The sequence below is a fragment of the Canis lupus genome, chromosome 27, assembly GCF_011100685.1.
Source record: "Canis lupus familiaris isolate Mischka breed German Shepherd chromosome 27, alternate assembly UU_Cfam_GSD_1.0, whole genome shotgun sequence".
Lineage (NCBI taxonomy): Eukaryota > Metazoa > Chordata > Mammalia > Carnivora > Canidae > Canis > Canis lupus.
Genome location: NC_049248.1, coordinates 40,406,595 through 40,412,609, shown reverse-complemented (window position 1 = coordinate 40,412,609; position 6,015 = coordinate 40,406,595). Strand labels below are relative to the sequence as shown.

Genomic DNA, 6,015 nt, shown 5'->3' with positions numbered 1-6,015 from the left:
TATCCATGCTGGAACATCTCAATCTTCTTTCTAAAATCAAAAGAGAGGTATCATGGATCTTGGAAACTAGCCCTTTATCTGATACATCATTTGCAAATATCTTCTCCCATTCTGTAGGTTGTCTTTTAGTTTTGTTGACTGTAACCTTTGTTATCTTGATGAAGTCCCAATAGTTCACTTTTGCTTTCCTTCGTGGATGTATCTTGCAAGAAGTTACTGTGGCCGAGTTCAAAAAGGGTGTTGCCTGTGTTCTCCTCTAGAATTTTGATGGAATCCTGTCTCACATTTAGATCTTTCATCCATTTTGAGTTTGTGTATGGTGCAAGAGAGTGGTCTAGTTTCATTCTTCTGCATGTGGATGTCCAATTTTCCCAGCACCATTTATTGAAGAGACTGTCTTTCTTCCAATGGATAGTCTTTCCTCCTTTATCGAATATTAGTTGACCATAAAGTTGAGGGTCCACTTCTGGATTCTCTATTCTGTTCCATTGATCTATGTGTCTGTTTTTGTGCCAGTACCACACTGTTTTGATGACCACAGCTTTGTAGTACAACCTGAAATCTGGCATTGTGATGCCCCCAGATATGGTTTTCTTTTTAAAAATTCCCCACTTATTAAACTCAACACCAAAGAAACAAACAATCCAATCATGAAATGGGCAAAAGACATGAACAGAAATCTCACAGAGGAAGACATAGACATGGCCAACATACACATGAGAAAATGCTCTGCATCACTTGCCATCGGGGAAATACGAATCAAAACCACAATGAGATACCACCTCACACCAGTAAGAATGGGGAAAATTAACAAGGCAAGAAACCACAAATGGTGGAGAGGATGCGGAGAAAAGGGAACCCTCTTACACTGTTGGTGGGAATGTGAAATGGTGCAGCCACTCTGGAAGACTGTGTGGAGGTTCCTCAAAGAGTTAAAAATAGACCTGCCCTATGACCCAGCAATCGCACTGCTGGGGATTTACCCCAAAGATACAGATGCAATGAAACACCAGGACACCTGCACCCCGATGTTTCTAGCAGCAATGTCCACAATAGCCAAACTGTGGAAGGAGCCTCGGTGTCCATCGAAAGATGAATGGATAAAGAAGATGTGGTTTATGTATACAATGGAATATTACTCAGCCATTAGAAATGACAAATACCCAGCATTTGCTTCAACGTGGATGGAACTGGAGGGTATTATGCTGAGTGAAATAAGTCAATCGGAGAAGGACAAACATTATATGGTCCCATTCATTTGGGGAATATAAATAACAGTGAAAGGGAATAGAAGGGAAGGGAGAAGAAATGGGTAGGAAATATCAGGAAGGGAGACAGAACATGGAAGACTCCTAACTCTGGGAAACGAACTAGGGAGGGTGGGAGGGGAGGAGGGCGGGGGGTGGGGGTGAATGGTTGACGGTCACTGAGGGGGGCACTTGACGAGATGAGCACTGGGTGTTATTCTGTATGTTGGCAAATTGAACACCAATAAAAAATAAATTATTAAAAAAAGAGAGAGGTATCATCAGGATAGGGGTTTTGTAAAACAAACAATGAGGTATCCTCATGGAAAGGGTATTTCAGGGATGTAATGAAGAGAGATCAGGAATTTGATGTTAACATTATTTTGTGAATGTTTATTAAGCACCTGCTGTGTCCTGAGAACTGGGATGGAAACGAAGTGAAATAGCTGGATGAGATGGTCTCAGTCTTTAAGTGGCCCTTTTGTAATTAAGCAGTCATGTTTGGGTGGAGGCTGCAGTAATTGACGATGTTAATCAGGGAGGAGGTCAACAGAGGTCGCTGTTACAATAACAAAGCAGTAGAAAAGATATGTGAATAATTATGGAAAAGGAGGAGTCTGTTCTGCCCAAACATCCCAATAATAAAATGCCATGAATGTTTAATTATTTGAGTTATGTGTTTTAAATGTGTGTAGTTCAGGATTTTAACTGGTGTCATCGTTCTCCTGTGGCAGTCAACAAATATTTTCTAAATCCAGCTAGCTTTTGAACAATCCCAGTAAGCGAGGCTGAAGACAGTTTATGCTTGCAATAGGCTATAGCAGGTCAGGCTGGAGCTCACTATGAAAGCCTCAAGAGTATCCCCTCTCTTTTTTGCATTCCTGTTACTTTTGCTAAGAAGCTGAAGACAGAGTGGGCGCCTGGCTAATTTCTTCAGAAGTCTTTAGATGAGGGAGACTAAAGTCCTTGCTCAAGCAGTTTTTCCTGAGGTTGGACACTGGGGACCTTCTTCCACAAATTTTCCTCAACTAAGCTTCCTGTGATCTGTCAGAGGAGGCAGAAGCTGCTGGAGCCTGAAGAGACCAGTGTAGTTTACAGTAACAAGACCCCAAGATACCTTGCAGAATCTCACTTCCCATTTATCTCACCCTGTGGCTAATAATGCTCAATGGGATGACAGTTGCTTTTCCCCAGGATAATATTTTAATGTCATTGTGGATGTAGAGAATGCCAAACAAAAAGAAGAGCCAAAACCAGAGAAGGCAGCTTACTGGAGAGGCTCACAGGCTTCTGGGCATTGAGGCCAACTTACCCAACCCACTTAAGAAAAAGTCAGATGAGTCAAGGACCCTTCAGAATAATTGTCCCTGCCTGAGGCTCTGGAGGCTCAATTTCCTCAACCTTTAGTCATTCTCAAAGTGTAGTCTTCAGACCAGATGTATCAGTACTGGCCTACAAAATTTAACAAGTGCTTGGGCTTCACCCCTGAACCTACTGAATCAGAAGCTTTTGGGGGCCAGGCAGCAATCAGGGCTTAAACACGATTCACATGCACTCTAAAGTTTGGCAACCACTGATATAGTTGGGTTTTTTGTTTGTTTTGATTTTTTTTTTTTTTTTTTGGTGGGATTACCAAGCACATAATGGGAGGAGGTAAGCTATCATCTATCAGCTATTAGATTCAGGCAAAACTGTGTGTTTTTGCATTTATTTTGTACTGCTCTTACGGCTTATGCCTTTGAGTTCTAGAATGAGATCCTGATGATCACCTCACAGGATGGTCAGGTTCCATTTAATTCCGTATTCTTTGGAATGTCCACTATTTGCTGAGGACATGTTAGAGACCATATGAGACAGAAAGTTAACATTAACATAATGTGCAGTTTAAGAACTACAAACAAAATACCTAGAAATCACCGAGAAGGGAAGGGTTTTAACAATAGGCTCACATCTGAACATTGAAGATAGTATTAAAGATTCTTTGCAGGTCAATTGTCATAATTATGATAATGTATCTTCCTTGATTGAAAGATGCATATTTTTCATATTTTAGTGTTCCTGGAATTCAAATACATCTTTAACATGGTTTATCTACTTGACAAAAATATTAGCAATTAATAAGTGGTTTACCTTTTTCATCAAATGACAACGTAGAGGCCAATATATTAATAATAACTTGGTACTATTGGACTAGACAGTGTGCTAAATGTTATGTGCACATCTCCTTTAATTCTCACAACCAAGCTATGAGAGCACACAATTGTCAAATCCATTTTTTTAAGCAAGGAAACAGGAGAAAGAGAAATATCCTGCCCAGAGTCACAAGTAGGTGAAGAGCAGAGCTGGGATTTGAGTTCATCTGTGTTATTCCTCCTACTTGACTGAGATATAGAGAAAGCTTTTACAGACTTTTAAAATATTAAAATATCATTTATGAGGACACATTGCTGACACAGTATTAACTAAGAGATTTACAGACTTTATAAATGTCTTGAAGAAATAAGATAAACCATTTAAAATAGCCTGTGGCATGTGGTGAAGACTCAATCTTTTTTTTTTATTATTATTACCATTTTTAACTGCAAAACTCTTAAACTGAGTTGCAGAATCTCGCTGGAGTAGTTAACTGTGATTGTCACTATAGATAAGTAAACTGATAGAGGATTAAGTAACTTATTCACAGACAAATATACAATAAATGGCATATTTTGAACCTGAGTCTTTCTGTAATTATAAAGAAAGACCCAGGTTTTATATATGTATATGTCTTTTCATAATTTTACATAACACATAAAAGAGCAATGCCTGTACTGTAGACTTGATTTCAGTGTCTGTTTTTCTGCACAATCATGCTTTGGCTGCATACTATTCTGGAGCTGCTCAACTCCAGGTTTTCTTATTACTCAAGTCTTTTTTAATCTCTCTACTCTCATTCCTGGGAGATCTGAAAGAAAAACAAAGATAACTTTCTCTGGTTATGTCTCTGTTCAGAATTGTTATCTTTCTCATGTCTCTTTGGGACCTTTAACAACTCTGTCTCTACTCCAAGCCATGGCTTCTGTGACATTCGTTGACTGTCAAAGCTGATTTGAAAACAAGCAAAAACTTCCAATAATCATAACTTATCATCCTGGAATTTTGCCACAAGGAGGCAGTGATGTGTTATTAGGTCTGAACTAGCTGACTTATTTACTCATGCCTCCACAGATTTATAAGCTGAGCTTTGCATATGTCATTTACAAAAAAAATGTAAATCTATTGCAATAGACACCATTTAAAATATATTTGGAATCAATGCTAAAAAGGAATAATTTAGATGTTAAAAAGGAAAATTTTGTACTTTTAACTCAGCTTATTCTAATTAACTTTAATTTTAGGTTTTATTAAAAGAAGAATGAAAGAGGAAAAAGGGTAGGAAGAGAAAAAGTAGTTCACAGGCTTTATTCTCAGCCATCAGACTTGCTCAGCAAAACTCCACATGTCCTACACCTTCCTAATGTGCCTACAGTTTGTGATCATCTCTGTCTTGTTTTGATCTCAGGTAAAAATGGCTATGCCACCTGTAGGATCTGATTAATTTAATTAAAGGAATTGTCTTAATTTTGTTTCCTATAACTTGGAACCCCTGCTTTATTTCTCAGCAATAACAGAAGTTGTCTGACCTGAGGAATGGAGAAATTAACTGAAGCCATTATGCTTCAGGGTTACAGGAGCTTCTTATTCCAATTTATCTAAATCAAAATAAGGGATTTCTCTTTTTCAGTTTGGTGGAGGAGTGAAATATCACCTTCCCCTTTTTTCCCCCCAAGGACAGAGCAAATGAGCTACAAATGGTGTGTGTGTGTGTGTGTGTGTGTGTGTATGTGTGTGTGTGTAGATACAAAGATACATGAGAGAAAGATGGATAGAGAGGTATATGATATTTCATTTATATATTTCATATATAATGGTGTGTGTGTTTGAAAAGGGCAACATGAAATGTATTTTAGATTTAAATAAACTTTAATCCTTGTTCTTCACTACCTTTAAATGTCTAGTTGCAAGGTTTGGGCAAATTAATTTATTTGAATCTTGGAATATAAATATATTTAGAAGGAATTGTTTCTTCTCCATTCCTCTAACTTTAAAGTGGTTGGATTTATACCATAAGTGGAAAATTTTCTGATTCAAGCTTTAAAAAATATCTTATTTAAATCCACTAATTGAAATTTAAAATGAAAAAATACCGCTATCTCCACAGATGCAAAAAGACATTCAATCTCTTTGTGTCTTCCTCAATTTCTTTCATACGTGTTCTGTAGTTTTTAAAGTACAGATCCTTTATCTCTTTGGTTGGATTTATGCCTAGAATAGGCATAGAAAATGCCTAGAAAATCTTATGGTTTTTTTGTGCAATTGTAAACAGGACCTTCTCTTCTATTTTACTGTTACTGTATAGAAACACAACTGATTTCTGTGCATTGATTTTTGTATCCTGCCACATTGCTGAGTTGCTATGTGAATTTTAGCAATTTTTGGTTGGAGTCTTTTGGGTTTTCCATATACAGCATCATATCATCTGTAGAGAGTGAGAGTTTGACTACTTCTTTGCCAGTCTGAATGCCTTTTATTGCTGAGGTAGGACTTCTAGTACCATGTTGAACAACAGTGGTTAAGTGTGAGTATGTATCCCTGTCATGTTCCTGACCTCGGGGGAAAAGCTCAATGAGTTTTTTCTCATTGAGGATGATATTCACTGTGGGCATTTTGTAGGTGGTTTTTATGTTAT

General features: G+C 37.7%; 1 long non-coding RNA gene across 1 annotated transcript in view; it reads left to right on the top strand.

The window, feature by feature from the left end:
* Positions 1-3,069: 3,069 nt before the first annotated feature.
* The window catches only part of LOC119877652, an 82,470-nt gene continuing 79,524 nt past the window's right edge, over positions 3,070-6,015 (top strand). Inside the window, exons 1-2 of the long non-coding RNA XR_005380106.1 lie at positions 3,070-3,234; positions 4,625-4,788. This is a non-coding gene — a long non-coding RNA (uncharacterized LOC119877652). The remainder of the gene's footprint in view (positions 3,235-4,624; positions 4,789-6,015) is intronic.